The sequence below is a fragment of the Salarias fasciatus genome, chromosome 22, assembly GCF_902148845.1.
Source record: "Salarias fasciatus chromosome 22, fSalaFa1.1, whole genome shotgun sequence".
Lineage (NCBI taxonomy): Eukaryota > Metazoa > Chordata > Actinopteri > Blenniiformes > Blenniidae > Salarias > Salarias fasciatus.
The window spans coordinates 13,073,821-13,094,068 of NC_043765.1; the positions used below are offsets into that span (position 1 = coordinate 13,073,821).

The window sequence follows — 20,248 nt, forward strand, 5'->3', positions numbered from 1 at the left end:
TCTACACATCCACTCAAACTTTTATATTTCTGCCTTTTTTTGCCTTGTTCTGTCTCACTAATTAACTTGTCATGCCTTGTTGTGCGTCTATAAACTGAGTCTGAGCTGAAGGCATAAGTCCCGCCTCACGATACATTCTGCTAATTGTGCCAATCCATTCTGAAGCTATCAAACCATTTCACAAAACTTGTAACAACTTGAGGAAACATCACTTCCACTAATGATATTTAACCTCTGGTTACATCTGATGTTCTTTAACCCTATAATTGCACTATATCAAACTAATAGTTCAGATATTTCCATCTCTTGCACTGCCATCCAATGCACACACTGGCTTTGAATTTAAAAAAAGGAAAAAAAAAAAAAAACTTGACCTATTCAAATTATACAGTGGAAAAACCTTCTCGTTTGATTGTTGCCTCTTGACATGCAATAATACGCAATCCAGTCCAATCACGGCCTGCGTGTCTCAAGGTAGCATTTGTCTCTGCAAGCTTTCCGAGGTGCAATTTTGAAAACAATGGGCAACGGTGACATCTGGCAGACGGGGCATCTCCCCAGCAACTGTTACAGCTGGTAGTAGGAGCCTCCTCACTGCGTGAAGCAAATTGGTTGTTTCACATTCTTCTAATCCCGGCGATGTAAAACAATTACCGACCTTTGAACTTATTGAGAGAGCCGAGTTTAATAAAACAACCTGAAACACTCCTCTGCTCTGCATTTATTTTCAATAGTTTTGCGACTGGAGAGTGAATCAGTGCTGGTTTGTCTTTAAAATGAACCAAATTCAGAACAACTGCCATGTTACAAAATGGGGATCTGAAATATGGACATTATTTGAGTTTTCTTTGCAACAGGTTACACTTGATGTCGCACAAATTGCAGAGGTTTTCTGTTCAGACAGGTACATGAATGTCTGTGTTAGGCGAGGCAAAAACTGCAAACATCTGATATATCTTGATGTCTACATCATAATGACTATAATTAGAAATGTGGTTTCTCACTGCTTAGGCTGAACTTGTCAAAAATGCGCTTGCAGGCTTAATATAAGCACCTCTTCCTCGGGAAGCAGCTTGTTAAATGATGCTTATTTTAAAATTGTGGAGTTATCGCCCTACTTATAGGTTCTGATGTTTTTTTTCTTTTCTTTTTTTCCCGTTTTCACCCCCCAACCCCCATGAGTATATTTCATTATGGTTATCTTAATACACACTCACTTCAATTAATGCTTGGCATTAAAACGGTAAACAGAATCTATCTTTATAACTTGTTGTTATTGTTTTAGCAGTCTCAAAGCACCGTCACACACAATTACTGATTTGTTGTCAGCGTTATGGAGACTAATCAAAAGCTTTATTGTGACACTGTAACTGAACCACCATAAATGAAAATCTCCAACTAGCCCAAGGAGACTACAGCAATTTATTGCCCACGGATCCTAACAGTCATTAAAAATAATATGTTTTAATGTGAAAAAAATACTACAAAGTCAGGTCATTCCACCAAATATTACTACATGGTGTGACACTGAATGTGAACGTTGGAGAGGTATCCCTCTTCCACAGTCCCACCACTGCAATATTTAAACCACCAGTCTTAGAACTTTGATACAAGAAGATAGTTTTTTTTCATTCTTGATCAGATCTTAAACTCATTGAGTCCGTTTTCGTATATGTATTGGATAGCCAGGTGTCAGGTTTATATGTCAACCAATTAGGTATGAGATTACATCAATTTGTTACAATAAGTTTGGGATGACATGAGGGTTTTTTTGGAGCTCTTGCAGTAACAAGCTGCTCGCATTTTTGAGTCAGTCAGGCCTGTTGGATGACATTTCTAAGCCTCAATGTGGCAAAAGAGACAGTGACTGTGTTTCTGAATAAAAGTAATTGCTATTCAAATTTTGCCCAGTAAGTTTTGCACTGTAGTTGTAAAATCAGTAGGCATAAGGGAGGTCAGACATCCTCAGATAGAAGTTAAGCAGCTATGACGATGCCCCCGATCAAGGCTAAAAGTCTTTGGTCTATGCTGGAAAATGAGCCAAGTTCACAACGGGATGGTCTCACGTCCGTGCAACTAGACGTCTAATTGCTGAACTTTGTCCTTGTTCCTTGCTACGAGAATGATTCTCTCTGCTAGCACTGTTTATTTACTTCCAGAATTCATTTGTGCCACATGGACATGGAACAAGAACACATGTTATTCATATATTTTGAAGTAGGTTGTCTGAATCAGTGGAAAGCAAAGCCATGCATTTTATGAGCTCAACACCACGTAGCAGTGTGGCATGTAAAAATCTTAAAACAATGGTAAAATCATTTAACTTTTTTTTTTTTTTTTAGTGCCGTCACTTTTAATCTCATTAATTGTGATTAATTTATGCAGGAATATCGGTGATTCATTTTTTAAAAAATTGTGATTAATTGCATCATTTCTGTTCTTATAATTAGGCTTCAAGTGGAGAATCGAATCCTCATAATTCACCTGTACTGCATAGGGATAAAATAAAACAACGTCCCAGTGACAGTAAAATTAGTTTTGTAGTCTGTTTCTTGTCTTTGGGCCAATTGATGATGAATTGCAATTTTGAAAAATTAACCACTGACATTCCTCCATGAATCACGATTAAAACTGACAGCACTACTTTCTTTTAGAACGTAACACTGAAGCTATACGTCCGATTGTTGCACAAGCTCTTTACTTACAAAGTGACATTACATGAGCATCAAGTCAATATGGTGAGGGTGAATCTGCTCCTTGAAAACTGGAAAAAAGAAGATTCTATGATCATAAGATTAGCATAGTGTATCGAACGTGAACATGTCCAGAATGTGCTTGTATTTTATTGTTTGTCCAATAGAGATCAAACGGAGCTGGATGTGGCCTCTGCGCTCATTTGAGTTTAGACAACTCTTATCTACATAATATTGGCATTCATAGTTGACCGATGGAATATTTACCATTGTCAATGAATCTTGGATGGGATGCTTTGGGAGGCTGCTCCAGATGCAGCTGCAGTCGAGGTGCTCTGAGAGGGCTGCACAAACAGGACTGACCTTCAGGACGGCAGTTTTCCTCATCATTAAATTAACTGCTGAACAGAGGACCTGAAAAAAAAAAGGAAAACTACTAAAAAAGCTGCTGTGATGTTTCCAGAGACCTGTGAGGATTCAGGAAACTCAGACAAAAAGGTATTTCAAATAACGTTCATTTGTGAACCATTTTAATGATGACTGACTAAGAATACAACATATATGTTTGTGTGATTTAGTAAAACTGACCAAACTTTGCAATTTATGCCCTCAAAATGAGTTTCAGAATGATAAAATAATTTATTAAAGCCTGTTTGTAATACAGTACCAGCATGTGAGGTGAGTGACAGGGGCAGTATAAATCCATGTCCAAACCACTTCATCCAGCTGAATGCAGGGGAGCAGAAAAAAAAAAACTGTAAAGATTTTTAAGCATTAAAACGAAATTGAGGTTTCTCTCTTAAATATTGACCAGAAGTTGTGGGGGGGGGGGGGGGGGGGGGGGGGGGGGGGGGGGGGGGTGTTAATCCCAGTTGCAGCAGAAAGGGCATTCATCGTAAAAGACTCTCCAAGTTTATGACAGAAGTTTTAATGATTTTTATTCTGGTGGTGAAAAAAAGGAAAAAAGGAACAGCTGGACACTTTTAGGGAAAGAATGTGATTTTCAGGTTGTTCCAGCGCTCACTTAGAGTTTCCCATTTAATTGCAAGATAGCAATAGTAGTTTGGAATGGGCTCGTCAGCATATGTAAAGTGTAAAAATAACAGTTTTCTTCACTGTAATGATTCAGTAATGATGACATAGACGGTGCAGGTTTGAACGGTTTCATCTGTAGCGTTTTTATTTCCTAACGTCAGGGCTTTCGCCGGCTAAAGAAAGCCACAGTGTTATAAGTGGCCTGTTAAAGAGCTAATTTGAGTCACAGGAGTCCTGTCGAAGCCTATTGTACATGCTAACTCTTCAGACCTGCTGGGAGCCCAAATGTTCCATCGGCCCGCTGGGCTCCGGCTCTTAGAGAAGTGTCTAATTGGTTTCTCTAGTGCATTTCCTCCACTCGAATAGTGGGACACTCCTCTTTGGTTGTGACTTTCAAAGGATCCTGGTAATCATCCTGGTGTGGCAGAAGCAGGATGACATCCCTGCTGACATTGGCACAGAGTGCAGCGGCAGCTGGCTGGTGTGCAGCACTGGGCACAATACTTATTTATAAATATAAGCAAATATACTGTTTTGTATTCCGAAATCCCATTCAAATAGAGTAAATCACTGCCAGATAATCATGAAGTGGTTAAAAATATACAACAGCAATTCCAAAAAGCTTGGGATGATGTGTGAAATGTGCATGAAAACAGGATGCAATGGTTTGCAAATCTCATAAACCCATATTTTATTCCCAGTATGAAACAGACAACACATCAGTTGTTGGAAGTATGAAATTTTGCCTTTGGAAATACAAGCTCACTTTCAATTTGATGACACACGACGGCCATTGTGAAGCATAACCTCTTCTTCCAAAAACAGCCTGCTCATTCAAAAAATGAGTACAGCGACTGTTGTGATTTAAATAATTTAACTGTGACACTGTCAGAGGCATTACTCAATATGAGAAAATAACCAACAGTCTTTTAATCAAAAAAAAGATCATTTTATATGATATCAACATCCAATACAAATTGTTTTTTCTATTCCCTTTATGTTCTGGGGCAACAGGATAGCCATGACTCTGCAAAGGAAACCATTGCATTGCTTTGCAGTTATAGAAATTGTCTGTGAACATAAGATGGCAGACAACAGTCAAATGTCGGTTAAGCTCTGTTGAGTGAACAAAACCACAAAATGCTGCCATTTGCAAAACAGATGAATATTCGGAGAGGTAAGCTCAATCAAAATACAAAAATTCTGTTTAGAAACCCATTCAAAACCCAACATTACAATTATGGGAATAGGAATAAGTAAAATTGTGTTAAAATGAGAGACAAAATCTTCTACGTTTAACCTTTTGTTTTCTCCCACTCAAAGGCACTATAAAACTAACCACAAAGAAAATAAATATTGATAGCTGCAGATCAAAATTTGCATTCAACAGAATATACAACACAATAAAGTACGTCATGCTGGAAGCAAACAATTAAGGGTTTGCCAGCTTGGCTCTGGCACTCAATGAGAATTGACAACTGAACCAGCATCACTATGACAACCACATTGATTTTGTATTGATATTGAAGTCAAGATGACCTAACCTGGGATGGAGTCAAGAGCAAGACAAGAGCATACCAAGACCAGTCTGTCAAGACCAAGAGCCGAGGCCAAGCTGTGACCAAAACCTTCAAAATCTGGTCCTGATACCAAAACCGCTCTCAGATACAACACTATGTTTTACAAAAACTGTGCACATCAAACGCCAGATACTGCCAGTTGAACAACAGACATTTTGTACTTACAGAGGTGTTCTCTGTACTCTCTGGAGCCAACATCAAGGTGCAGGGGTCACAGGTAGCTCACACTGCTGCTCCAGTGAAACAAGATGGCTGACGAGTCGCCTACGGCCACACAGTAGGTCCAAACTCAAAGTCAAAAATCACCTGAGGGTGTACACAAAATCACCACTGGGTGACACATTGTCTGCCTGATCAGGTCAGCACAGTGCTTTATGTCGTACTGTGAATGCTGTTTATTTTCAGACTTTACTCACCTTCCCAATGTTTTGGGAAATAGGGTTGTAGTTGCAAAGTTGACAATGTTTGAGGGAAATTAAAGGCAGGATGTTTTCAGGGAGAATGGCAACGTTTCAAACCTGATAATGATGAAGCGTTTATCAACTTATACCCCTGTGGTGTAGTGGTTAGAGTGCTTGCCTCACAATGATAACATCCCGGTTCAAGCACCCGGTGGACTTAGCATGTGGGTTTCCTCTTATATCCTTCCACAGCCCAAAGATCCTGTATCATGGGTCCCTGAACAAGATATCATGCAGTCAAGTCAAAAAGTACTCTTAGCTTCACACCAGGCTCACACTGGATGTGGTGCCGCTCCAGTATGGTACCGCAGCACTGTCGCTCACACTGCCTCCTGTGCGTCTGCGGTCCGCCGGAGGAGGTTGCCAGATCCGTCGCGCTTTCAGTCCAAACACAATGTTAAAAACCTGTCCAAATCAATAGAAAGCAGCCCGAATCTCCATCTCTATTGAAAACACATGTTAAAACCGTAAAGCTCTTATTTACATGATAAGAAACAAGTCACAAATGCACAACCATTTCCTCTACCCACCCAACGTGTTCAAAAGAACCCTGATTTAGCAGAAACCTAACCAATCTTTAAACACGGAGCCACTTTGGGTATCGTTTGGTATCGTTTACCTTTCCTACAATAACTAAGTACAAAACCGTTCATTCTTCCAATTCGTATAATGACTGTATTGTTGTTTACAAGATTTTGAAAAAAAAAAAATGTTAAGGCAAATACTCAACACAGATTTTAGTTTGAAATCAGTTTTATTTTGGAAGACGTACCTGCATTCCTTCCGACACCCGACTTTCTTCTGTTTAGATTGATCTGGCAGGGCTCCGGCGTGTGGAAAAATAGCAGAATTTTCTGGCAGAATTTTCCAGACCACCGGATGGGCTCCATAGCGGTGCCAGTACCGGACCGCAACCGGTAGCTGGTGTGAGCCACCACATTGGTTTTAATGACTACTGATTTGTTGCGGTGCCCGGGACGAACCTGCGGTGTGAGCCAGTGTGAGCTTTTGACATGAAAAGCCTGTAGACAGCCGTAACCTTAACACATCATTGCTTAACATAACTCAGCTTTGGGATTGATTGTAGTTACTTTGCAAGATTTGTTTCTGTTACAAAAACAAATGGAGAAACACAGTTCAATTAACAACCAAAGGTCGAGAGCATGTCAGGGGTGGGATTTGAATCAACACCTCCATTTGGAGAACAGAAAAGCCCATTGAGAAAGAAGCTCAAAACCCTTGAATCTGGTGTGTTAAACCTCAAAGCTATCACAACAACATGCAATAATACAATGATCACATTCAGAAGCTTACACAACTGCTTGCCCATAAACAAGGATAAATACATTGACCATTTGTCTAAGTTGAAAAAAGGAAAATTCTGGTTGCTAATGTTACATGAAAGGCGTAGCTGCTCTCTGCATCTTCACACAAGCAGCTCAACAAAACTGGACTGAAAACAACTGACTGTCACGAGTGGGATTTGAACCCACGCCTCCACTGGGAGACCAGAAGACCCACTGAGGAAGGAATTGATCCTTGAGTCTGGCGCCTTAGACCACTCGGCCATCCTGACACATGAAACTGTCTCTCATGATAGATTTAAATGGCCACCAAAAACACACTGTTGACGCTGTAGAGAAACTGGTAAACACACAAAAACCAGGTAAACAACTGGTCGATAGCGTCACACAAAATCCAATGTTTCTCTAAGTGGGGAGCAATCTGTGCAAGTTGTAAAGCCAGATTTGTGGTTTCTGTTATGAAAAGACATGGAGACTGGAGCATTGTTTGAATAAAAGGCATTTGTGAACATGTCTTCATACAAATGACCTGTCAGAAGCAGGATTTGTACTTGTGGTCAGTGGAAGATCAGAAAGCTCATTGACAAGGAAAAAGGGATCAATGACTCTTGAGCCTTTGAACAGGCAGCCATCCTGACTTTGAAAAAAAAAAGACCTTTCTACCGCCAAGAATTTAGAAGATCTGTTCCTAATATAACAGAAGATATTGGCCCTCATTAAACAATCTTTCATTGAAACGGGAGCAGAGCTGTGCAGTGCTCCCTCCATATGACATGGAATTCAGGAAACTTTTGTATTTGACCGATCGTAGGAGGGTGGGACCAGCAGGGGTTATTGAAAGTTGAAAATCCTTTACAAGGGGAAATTTTATTAGATATTCTGTAAGGGCATTAATTACTGACTCAAACTTTCCTACACGATGTCAGACCTGTCGTGAGATTCGATTATATCGATGAATACCGATCCTACTGTTATTATGGCCGTACGTCCGTTTGCTGCTGTACGTTCAATTGATAAATGAGGGCCATTGCATTTCTCTTCACAATTAATTTGTTAAAACAGATTTATATTTGGGGTGATTAATTCCTGCTGGATCAATAAATCATTGTTTGAAGCAAAGTGTTTGTAAATTTTAATGACAGCTTCACTTTATAATTTAAAACATATGTTTGATGTGTTTTGTACGATCTTCTGATGAAAGAAAGATCATTTTAATCCTCCATGTAGTTGAAAAAAAAATAATGAGACAAATATTCATAAGTTTTGATAAATTACCTGTGTGGAATAACTCTTAGAGAAACATTCGCCTCCTTGTAGTGTGTCTTGGCTTTGAACCACAGTGTCTGGAGGACTCGGGGACTGTAACGCTGACAGTAGATTGCTGTGATGCTCATGGTACCTGGAGGGGAATGAAGACAGCCAGCCAGGTGCAGCAGCAGGTGCATTAGTCTTGCAAAGATCAGATAAATGAAAACTGCTCAGGGCCGCTACCGGCTCACTGCTGTAGGAGGAGAACAGACTGCAGACCCCTGAGCTAATGACGTTCTACAGGTGCCGCTTTAGTCGAAAACATTCTTTTTTATATCTATATTGATAAGCCAAAAAAAGGCTGGTGTCTTATGCTGACTTTACTTTGGATTCACATTCGCCTGTTGTAATATTGACGTTCTTAAACAGAAATGATCCAAACATATGTTTTTTGTAATACTCCATGTTTAGGAGATTATCTGACTGCAATCGTCCTCCGTTCTGAGAGTAGCACTGCTTTTTATTTAATTATTTTTTTTATTCCAAGCTTCAATATTTGCACAACAGACTTACCGATGAAGCAGGACAACCAGCAGCTGCTGCAGTGGTCACAGCGGAGAACCAAGACCTGAGGCAGAGCTATAGAGGCAAGCCAAGAGGACAATAATATATTTAACATTGCATATCATTGTATTGTCAACCTTACCTTAGATTTTCAAATATTGATGGACTTGACAGTGGCCGCAGCAAGCTGTAGCAGTTTGGACCCTCGTCTTAAAGAAAAGACAGCTGCTTCGAGTCGTGGGTTTAGAGACTTTGTGTATGTTGTTTGGGGTCTCGGTTTCTCCGTGCTGATGAGTGTGCGTGAATTTCTTTCTTCAGTGTTCAGGATGTATAGCCTACTGTCTTTGCCCAATCAGCTGGCCCTTTTCTGCACAGTTGTGGATGTGTCTGCATCGTAAACACAGAAGAGTCTTCAAACAGCACCTCTCCTTCAGGAATTCAATAAACATGACAAATGATAAATTGTGAGGCATTTTGTTCAATGACATGTACAGAAAGAGTGACACAAAATCAATAAAATGGGGTTTATCTTGACTCTAAATACATATATAAATGCATTGCACAACAGTGAAAGAAAGTACATTGTCTCTTCTTTGACACTGAATGCTCCCATCAAGATCTATAGTTACACTGGAGCTCATGATGGCTTCAACATTATGAATGTGCAAACATAAAAGTCAAGCATCCCTATAGCGGCTGAGTGGGGACTTATCAACTCAGTGCTTCTGTATGATGTGACCAAAAGGCTAACAGGGAGTGGGCGCTGAACTAACCGTGAGGTCGAAGGTGAAAGCAGATTAAAAGAAAAGGTTTATCGTCTGAAAGAGTTATTTGTCAGTGACATTCGTGAAAATGAGCGCAGTTCTTGTTTTATTTTTCTTACCACCTTTGGACTGATGTCAGGGAGACTCAGTTGTGCTGAAGTATATCTTCTGTGTATTTCCATCCATTCATTCGTCTTGCACAATGCTTTATTCATCCTGACATGGAGCCGATCCCTAACCCTGCCTCCATGGGTGAAAACACCTCTTGCTGTATTTTTTCTTCCATATGTATTAAGTTACCAATCATGCATCTGAAAATATCCTTATTTCAGAGAGAAAATTGGGCAAAATGTAAACTCTGCTTCCCCTTTCTCTCACATTTATAGGTCAGTGCAGAAAACAGTGTTTCTGACAAGTTATTCCATGCCATTAATTAAAAAGCTGTTTCAATGCATATCGGCTAATTGCTTTATGCAGTCCCAGACATGTAGAGTGTTGACATTCAGTTGAACTCTTGATATTTTTCTTTTAATGGGGGCCTTTTAATTAAAATAAATATACACTGATGAGATGCAATTTGAAACCGCATATGTAATATTACAAGGATCTCTCTCACAGTGCCAATACACTTCTGACCTGCGGAAGCAAATAATCCACAGGAGCAGTCACATACTATCAGTCACAACAGCTTACCCACAATTACCTGACATTCACAGTCCTTGCACCTCTAAAGTAAGATCCCAACACATTTTCATCAAGGCTGTAGCTTTGTTTGTTGCTCTTTCTTTTGTGGTTTTGGATACACGCTGTTGAGTTGTTGCACCTGAATTGTTTGTTGAACTTGTTGAAAATTGAGGCATTTATTCAATTTGAGTAATTTATTTATACACAAAATTATATCCAGAAGTCTAAGCCACAGTGTGTTGAGAGATAGAATAAATACTCTAAACTCTTTGCCATGATGCTTATAAATGCAGTTTCCTATGTGCTTTCCTACCAAAAGAGAAAAACGCCATCAGTGAACAGTGTTCAGATTAGTACAGTCAATGCAACACTCGCATTTCTCACATTTGCCAAAATGTCACACGTCTTCCACTAGCTTACCTCCTTCCCATAATATGTCAGCACATAGTTTTTGGTAATGCTCACACACTCAGCCACCCACATAATGTACAACTAAAATGTGATCCATCACATAAGGCCGTCTTCCTACATCGCTCACAGTGTAGTTCTGAGACGCTCACATGCGCAGTCCGGGCTCGCTAGCTGGTAGACCAGGCCAAGAGTAGGCACTCGGATCACTCTTTGCTTTTTTTGTGTCTTCATCATTTCTTGTCATTGTCCGTATCAGCTGGACTGGATTTGTGTGATCTTTACGTGGGGCTCAGTTTGCATTTGTGAATTCAATCTGTCATGAAATCACTGGATATCATTTTAGCACCAGCTACAACAAACCAGAAACAACAAGAACTGATTGTTCACAATCTCATACAATACAGTGTCAAGAAAAAAAAAAAAAAAAAAAAACAACTCTGTATCATGCATGGTATAGCTTTTGGGAATCATGACATCAGTGAACACACAATATGTGATATGGCTGTCTGGTATTATGACAACAATATTAATGAAAAACGGTAGATGGGAGGTTGGTGTTTGTTCTTATAAATAACAGTTTTCTTTTTCTTGTCTGTAAGCTGTTGGACATTTTTTGTGTGGATATGTTTTGCTTTTGACTTCTGCCTCAGACTTAAATCATTCTGTCAACATTAGTAAGATCTTTTAATTAGTTAATCACAGTGTTTTTGTTTATCAACCACAATCCCGCTTTTCTTTCATCTTAAATTCTGTGATTTTCATTTTTGCAGATCATTAATACACATGGAAACATTAATTGACACAATCAGTGTTTTGCTATATGTATAATTACACATGTTGACTAACTGCAAGAACAGTAAATTGCAATATATCATGTAAACCTACTATAAATTCATAATCACTTACGGATGAATCTCCCAAAAGAGATTTATTGTTTCTTTTAGGCTTTCCTGTCTTGGGTTGACTGTAAGGTCAGGTTAGTCAAGATTTTGGATATTGCCAAAAGGCTGCATTTGATTGCTTTTTGAAGATTGAATTCAGTTCTAGAAATTACAAAGACTAAACAAGTTGCGAACACACAGATGACATTTACAAAAAGGTCGTCTGAATATAGTATCACAACTGACATATTTTCTGAGCAGAACTGTATTTTAACTTGATGAGCCGACGCTTGAAAAATAAACTCTTCTACTATTTGTATGCGGTTCCTCCAGTGTGATTGAGAAAAGTACAAGAGATTCTTGCTGCAACAAAGACATATCGCTCTCGTCAGGCCACAGCTGGATCGATCACACATGCCCATTTAAATGTATGGATTTAAAACCGTCCTGTTCTCCTGAAATGATTATAGTCCCAATTTCCACAACAGCACATTGTTTTTGAGTTTTCGCTTCAGAAAAGTTTCACATTTACATTTTTTTGAAAATGATATCTATTTCCAAGGAATTGGCAGAAACACTGAAAATGAAGTAGTGTGCATGCATAGCAGCAGCACCATTTACCCCCGTTTACATGGAGACAAAGTCAGAACAGTTTACAAAAGTTCCTTTTTGTGGGATGTTTTCCAGCAGTTGCCTTTTCAGTGGCTCCGGACACTGCTGCCATGTAAATGGACATGTAAAACGTTTCCATTTTCACTTGAAAATATTGTGTAAACAGGGCCTAGATGATTTTAGATTATCCTTATGACTTCTTCAGATTTCATAACCTTTGTTCATCTTTGTGATATTCCGGCTACAATTACTGCTTCAAATACATCATGCATCATATTTATGGAAATATGATTTCCATGACTATGACTATGGGGGAGTCTGGCCCCAAAAATAAATAAAGTCAAATTCTTCACAAAACTTCAATACAATCGATTCAGAATCCTTGATTTTGGACTACAATGGCAGTGAGATTAAAATATGGAGTTGTGGCGGAAGTCAATGTGGATTTTTGGCAACGCCTGACATGGTAGTGCAGATACTAAAAAATGAAATTATAAGAAAATAATGTGGAGCCAGAAATATGTTTCTACTGAAAGGATATTATGATTTCAAGGTGAAATATCCTTCAGACTTGCAAGTAGACCAACCTAGCACTTTTACAGACAACAATACCAGAAGTGTTCTTTGTAATTCCGTACACACTAGAGAAAGAAGCACGGAAAGCTTCCTTTTTCAGCACAATTATTTGAACTTCAACAGACGGCGTTTTTCTTAACTCTTGAAAGATTAATGAAGTCCTTGGAAGAAGGTTCTAATAGCGAGGAAGCCGAATCTAACAAGAACAAACTCAGAGCATTAATCACAACATTAATCACTTTAGTACAAACGAATGTCCGTGGAGATGTGGTGTTTTCTTTTTTACATTTGCATTCCTTTTAGTGCAGGAGTTGAATGGGAGCCTCGCTTGTCTTATAATGTTTCAACACGGTGACTGGGGTCACCTTTTTGAAAGCAGGGACCTTGTTTGGACAGTGCTTATGCAAAGTTTTTTTCTTTAACACCTTGAAGTGATTCATGTGAGATACACCTGAGGTGAGGAAGAGAGCCCGTACTTCTCAGCCTTAATGGAGCGGTGGAACATGGAAATATCCTCAAGTCAGGCTAAAAGGGAAGAATTTGCGAGGCTGATGCAAATGTAAACAGTCAGTTGCTTCACTTTCAACTTTCATATTTGTTTCGTTTCCTCCGTCGAAAACCGAGAGTTATGTATATCTCGGCCACAAATAACCCACCAAAGGCCAGTTGGCTTGCTAGCGCACAGATTCCAGATAATAACCATGCCCTGTGCATAAACACACACAGATTGTTTTCACTCTAACACAAACACACACACACACATGCACCTGTTTTACAGTGCCATCAAATCATTATGTGTGTCATAATACTTGTGCTCACAGTGCAAATTAAAAAATAAAGTGGGGTAAAAACTCCCGTTTAAAGAGAGATGCCAATTAAGCAGACAGGCACGGAGATGGAGGAATCTATTTGTGTGTTGCTGTGGGTTGTCTTGACTTGGCACCCGAGCGGCTGCTCAAGTGGGACACAAATAGCGTTTCCCATTCCTCTGGGGTGACACGGGGTCTCTGAACGCATTCTGCTTTTATCTCAGGCCACCCTTCAAAGCCCTGAACTGTACCCAAGAGAATAAGAGAGAGAAAGCAGGTGATGTGTGATTGAGACATCCAGTGTATGTTTTCTGTCTGCTGGTGATAGTATTTATGTGGTATATTTGTTGCCCGATAGCTTTGTTCGGAGGCTAGGAAGAAGGCCATGCATGAGCTTATACGTGAATAGCAAAGGATGCTTGCACATACGCTCGTAGATTTCCTGAGCATGCATGATTGTGGTATGGAAATACATGAGGAAATACTGGCAGCAAGCACAATGTTATATAAAAAGAAAGCATTCACTCTGTACAATACTCAAAAATGCCAGATCTCCAGAAAAAAAAAAAAAAAAATGCTGCCAAAACAGAAAAGAGTCCTCAGGCCCAGAAACCACATGAAATGCTACATCAGCTCAGTCATCAGGACACTCTTTCACCTCTCGAGCTGAAACGGCTCACTGCTGAAGGGTGCTAAACTTAAAGGCACCCAGTGGAGTTTATAAAAACTAGCAGTGCATTGGAGCGCTGCTCTGATGAGAGGCTCTGTGTCTTCTGTGCTCGCACAGAGGCACACATGTAGTATATGAGGGAGGAATACGAGCCCATTTCATGGCATATAAAATCTATATAATGAATGTTTTCAGAACTTTGTCTTTGTGAGCCTATTACAGATTAAGAAATGCACAAAGATGAAGTTTTAAATAATATATTTCATTGTGAAAGCAGAGACTGTGTGTGATTTGCGTTGATGCTGCAGCTGCCTTATGAAGTTGTGCCAATATCAAAATAACATTGCAAAGTAGAATTTGTTTCTAAAAAAATTTAAAAATTGTTGCAAATGGAAGACTTTATTTTTTTCTTTGGACATTTCACTGTATTTTGCATTATAAAAAACAGCATATTGCTGAAATTGCTCTTATTTCACATGAAACTCACATGAAAATTGTACAAGATATTCAAAAAGATACAGCATGCAAAATATGTGCTTTTGTAAACATGCTTGGTGAGATGCTGGCCAACCACAGCTTTTGCTTTCAAACTTCATTATAATCCGTTTTCTCTGTTGTAAATCAAACATTAGCTATGTGATTGATCACTCTCGATCAAATTCAGATTTATTTGCAGCAACACTTTGAAATGTCTGACATTCTCCACCAACAAGCCAAACTCTAATTTTATGTGCCATATTTTGCGCTTGTGTGGGTTCAGTGCTCCATCTGATCACGCGGTGCCATTTCCAGCATGTCGCTGCTGTGTAAACAGAATCTAATGTATGCAAAGCCTTCATTTGAATACTCCTGTTTGTGCATGATGTCACTGATGGTGTTATTCTGAATAATCCTCTAAAGACACAAAAACCGAAAGTACAACTATTTGCGTGAGCATGCAATTTCACGTGTTTTCTAAAACACGTGCACATGGGAGTGATTTGAATTTATTCAAACTCTCTTCACACAAGTCCAGCGGTGTAAGAACCATTTCTCAGCTTTGTACTCAGCTAAAATGATTCATATTGCTTTCGGCACTCAAGCAACCTCAAATCAATGACTCAAGTGTAGGTAGGAGCCACACTTATTTGGATTCGCCACAAGTTCAAGAAAGCTGGCGTGGCTGTGTCATCACCCCCGCAAGTGGAGGTGTGTGTGGACGCATCGCGACTCCTTCTCACCTCACCTCCTCCTTATCGTCCCTGTCAGTATGCTCCCCCACACTCGGGTGTCCTCTGACAAACAGTGACGAACAGCCTCAAGGTTTGCGGCCGCCTTGCACACCATCGGGCTGTGTCCTCTCCTCGGTTTTTCACGCCTTCCAGTTGGACACGAGAGGGCTGAGTCTCGGTTAAACATCTAGCATGTCCCAGCCGTTGCGTTTCTGGGCATCTCGGCATGTGGGAGCGAGGCCGTGGTGGATTGCATTAGCCTAAGCCTACCACTAAATTATGCCAGTGTTTTTCGAGAAGCCCTTGGCAGCGTGGAGAGGCAATTCATTCTGACTAAATGTAGGTTGCCATGATATGTGAGAAGTGCTTTGTGGAGAGAGCTTGGTGGAGCCAAAAGAAGCTTCAATGAGTCCTTTACCTCAGCTCTGAATAAATCACCCTCAAAGTGTCAAAGACCACTTGTGTTTCATCCCGGTCTGTAAGATGGAGACGGAAACACTCAATGGATTAGCAGGGTTCGACTCTGGATGAGGAACAACAGGGCTATTTCATATGGACATCCATCTAACGCTATTGTTGAAATGTATTCTCAAAGGAGAAGTCTGGCAGTGCCATAAGCGCCACAGAACTGGGCCAAAACTGAAATACGGGCACATCAAAACATCCAGGGATCTGATCCATAACAGCACAGATGAGGATAAGCTGCTTAGTCAAACATTACAAACAGAGATGTCTTTGGCACTGTCAAAAAGGGTTATCAATGGCTTCCACTGAGTTCAGGAGTTTTTGGCAGCTCACTTTACACTAAAAAAATCTTTTTACCAAGTGGTATAACTTCAAGAAAAAGTTACAGCACTGTTGACACCTTAAAAATTTCGCTTTGCTTATCAAGGCTCTTGTCCACACCACCCTCAGCTCTCATCAGTCAGTCTGCTGCTTCCTTAGTGGCCTCTCCGAGCAGCATGGCACCAGAGCCTGTGGGACAGAACCATCTGTCAGCCACTGAGGAGGGACAGCTAGACAAGCTACAGCCATTAGAGCAATGGATTTCTACTGTTCCCTGTCTGAGGACTGAAACTCCTCCCTTGCATGCCCAGCACACATTTACTTTATTGTCGTGTCAAAGTGAGACACGTTATTCCACTCACAGGTTGCTTCGTTCCCGAGGTACCTCACATTGTCACTTTGCCCAAATGTCTCAAGGTTCCAAGGATGTTCATTGTTTCCCCTGTTTTTTTGACTTTACTTGTCAGTTGGAGCCCTTCTCACTTCTGAAGTCCCCATGGTCACTCAACAGATTAAACGAGCTGCAGAGGAACAGCACCCTGAGGCTGTGTCCTTCAGGCAGGGGCGTGGCCGGTTCAAATGGAAGGTTCATGACGTAGACCCACCCGGAGGGCTACAGTATTTTAGTGTACCTCTCAAACAAAGCAAATTGAATTGGTTACATCCAGGTTTGCAAGCTTGACATGTCGCGACAATCTTTTGAATCAATTATTTAATAGTCGAGTCAACAGAAGAGGAACTCTTCCTGAAACCTTATGTTCATCTCTCAGTTCACCTGAGATCGTGAGAGACTTTTGCCGAGATGCATCTGTTGCATTTGCGGCCAAAGTACTTTGGTGAGCCTGGTGTGATATTCAGCGTGGTCCAACTTCAACTTGTCAAAACAGTTTTTCATCTGTGCACAGCTGCTAAAATCTTACATGAGAAAAAAATTCAATTTGAACTCATGAGATTTTTTTTTTACAAGGTGTGTAAATTCAGTTACCATGTGTATGTCAAGATCGCATATGTATGTCTCAGTAGGGCCACATGGTGATGCAATGGTTGGCACTGTTGCCTCACAGTGAGAATATACCTCGTTGAAGTCCAAACTTGATTCCTCTGCAGTGCTCCGACTGCTCTGGTTTCATACTGAAATCAAAGAACATGTGTTGAAGGTTAGCTGGTGATTAAATTGCCTGTAGGTATGAACGTGAGCGTTCGACCGCCCTGTGATGGACTGGCGACCTGTCCTGGAGTATCTTGTCTTTGCCCACAGTCAGCTGGGATCGGCTCAAACTCTCCACAACCCTGAGTTGGATAGGTTGTATAGAAGATATAGAAGGCATCTCACTGAAGCAGCTTACGGTTGCTTTTGCAGTTTTTTCAGATAAAGTAATAATAAGCAGTGTTGCTTTTTGAACATATATGAGCATCCCTAAGACCAAATAAATACTCCAACCTGAAAGTAACTGGCTGAAAAACATCCTATTGAAAGCAATCAACAAGACACACTTATGCAATATATACCTGCTGAAATACACGGAGCAGTATTTACTGTTACTAAATTATGTGACCTATTTTTTTCTTTGGGCCAATATGTCTGATGTCCACTGCAGAAAAAGGGGGCTTGAACCATGTAGAACCACATAAATTCTGGAGACAGTACAGTAAATGGAAAAGAAAACTAGACTTTTAGATGTCTGTAATAATGTGACACATTATACTACAACATATAACTAAAAACATAAAAACATGGAGGGCTGTGCTTGGCCTGCCCTGATAGATCCTCTGCGTTTCTACGCTGCATTACTGGTGGTTCTTTCTTGCAGTGAGTCCAGGGAATAGCAAGACAAAACAGGATTGCAATCTTTCGCAATATAGTAAATTATTGTTTTCTAGAACTCATGGAAAAAATGCAAACTGAATGTTTCATTTGTGTCACTATAACATAACTTGTAAGTTAAACCTTTAACCTTCTAACCCCACTTCACTTCTTCGTCCCTGTGTTTTTCGTCAGCAGGGTTTCTCCTCAGGTCGTCTGTGACACACAACTCCGGCAACTTAATTACGCACGAACCTGTGGGAAAAATAACCATGAGGCACAGTTATCACTGTGACGCTTTTGGCTGGGGGTAATGTGAAAACCCCTTCCTTGCTTTTACTCTGTCATCATGCATTTCGTCCTCGGGGCGGGCGTCTCTACTTTCTTCCTCCTCTGACCTCTCCCTCTCTCATCCCCTTCGTTCCCTCGAGAAAGTTCCAGTTGGTGGCTCTTTTCCAGGGTGACTGATGGCAGCTCCGTGGGCAGACTCATCCACACTTAATTACCCACAAGCCCCTTGGAGGGCAGATGCAGCGTGGCTGACGCATGCGCGTCACATCGGCCCCGCTTCATTCATTCCAGCACCACCGAGGAGCCTCGCAAAGCCGGTCCACTGTTGCTGGATTCACCGCCTTACATAACAAAAATATTATTTTTGCGGATTTCACTTATGAAGAGGACTGTTATTAGCATAAATACTGCTCAAGGTTCCTCCGTTTTTAATGAAATAATCACTTTGACTTGACAATTCTCCCCTTTGGTTGTTCCGATGCAGCAGAACTTCAAACCCATGGAAGTGTTCCTCTTATATTTTCAGAAAGACCAGCGGGGCCTCTGATTGGTCACAGTTAAGCTCCAGTGCTTGTGGGTAACAGAGTTTGTCATGCCCGACATCCAGAGTGATATTATAAAAAAAATAAATAAAATAACACGCGATTTTGAGCACGGCGCAAAAATCGAGACAGGCTTGTTGTGCTCATCCCGAAACAGACACCCCTCGAAGCAGCACATATGAGACAATCAGATCAATTTGAAAATTTATTTTCATATAAAAAAGACACTATGAAAACATTAGAGGACTACTTTGTACAATCTTATGTATAAAAAGAACCAAATGAAGGAGAAAGGGACAGGGAAGGGGTTTTTTTCAGTAATAAATCAACTGGAATGTTGGATGATTGTAAAAGTTGGGTAACATTGAAGCATCAAAGGCTGAAGGGTGCAGGGTGAAGCTGAGCAGACAATGGGCTTTAAGTTGGCATCGATGCAGAGTTCAACTAGAAATTTGATCTTCTGAGTATCACATCTCTTTATGGGCTTTGAAGTTAAGCGTGGAAAGGAAAGGAACTGGACATATTACGAACAAGTGACCAGTGGGTTCGTGTATTTGAAATTTCCACATAGCAAGAGTTTCTGTTAGAGACAGAAAATAAAGGTAAAGTTTAGAGATGTTAGGATGCAGGTCAGGGATTCAGGCGTTGGAATACCACATTTTATAATCTTCCTCACATTACCAATATTCTCTGTTGAGATCCAGGAGAAGTGATTCTTCTCTACTCTTTGAAGCATGTAATTCTAGTTAATTCCGATGACATTGACATCTCATTTTGTAATACAAATGTGCAATTTAATCAAATAATTAGTACCACGTGTTTGTTTTTCATGAAGATTCCTTTGGTGAACATGTGAAAAAGCTGACCCTGACCCTTGCATTGTGTTTGTTGGAGTGCACCCCAGGGCCCTCATCTCTGAGAACCACGATGCTCGACAAACAGCAATCAGCGATTCATCTCGCTTACCATTCTGGAACATGAAAAACAGAAAAATCCAGCAATCACCCAGATTGAAACTGCTCAAATAATACAAGCGGATAAAAAAAGAAAAAAAAAATCAAGCTCATGGAAGAATATCACAGTGAAAAAAGAAAAATAATCTCATGCTGTGTTGAAATCAAACCTCATTCCGTTTTTCCCTCAATGAATCCCATTGATGAAATGCCATGGGAACAAGGTTGTGCATCTCCAGTGTAATTTCATATTGAGAAGAAAACCCCTCAAAAAAATGCTTTAGCACCAACTGAGAGGACCATGAACTGAGAAGTCCTGTGAGGCCGGCAGACAGCTGCCGTGTCCTGTTGGATGTAACGCACAGCGGA

The 20,248-nt window shown here is 40.4% G+C and overlaps 1 non-coding gene across 1 annotated transcript; it reads right to left on the minus strand.

The window, feature by feature from the left end:
* Nucleotides 1-7,237: 7,237 nt before the first annotated feature.
* Nucleotides 7,238-7,345, minus strand: trnal-caa (transfer RNA leucine (anticodon CAA)). The gene is made up of 2 exons: nucleotides 7,308-7,345; nucleotides 7,238-7,283 (listed from the first exon to the last, which is right to left on the minus strand). It is a non-coding gene; the product is annotated as a tRNA-Leu (tRNA).
* Between the last annotated feature and the right edge of the window lie 12,903 nt (nucleotides 7,346-20,248).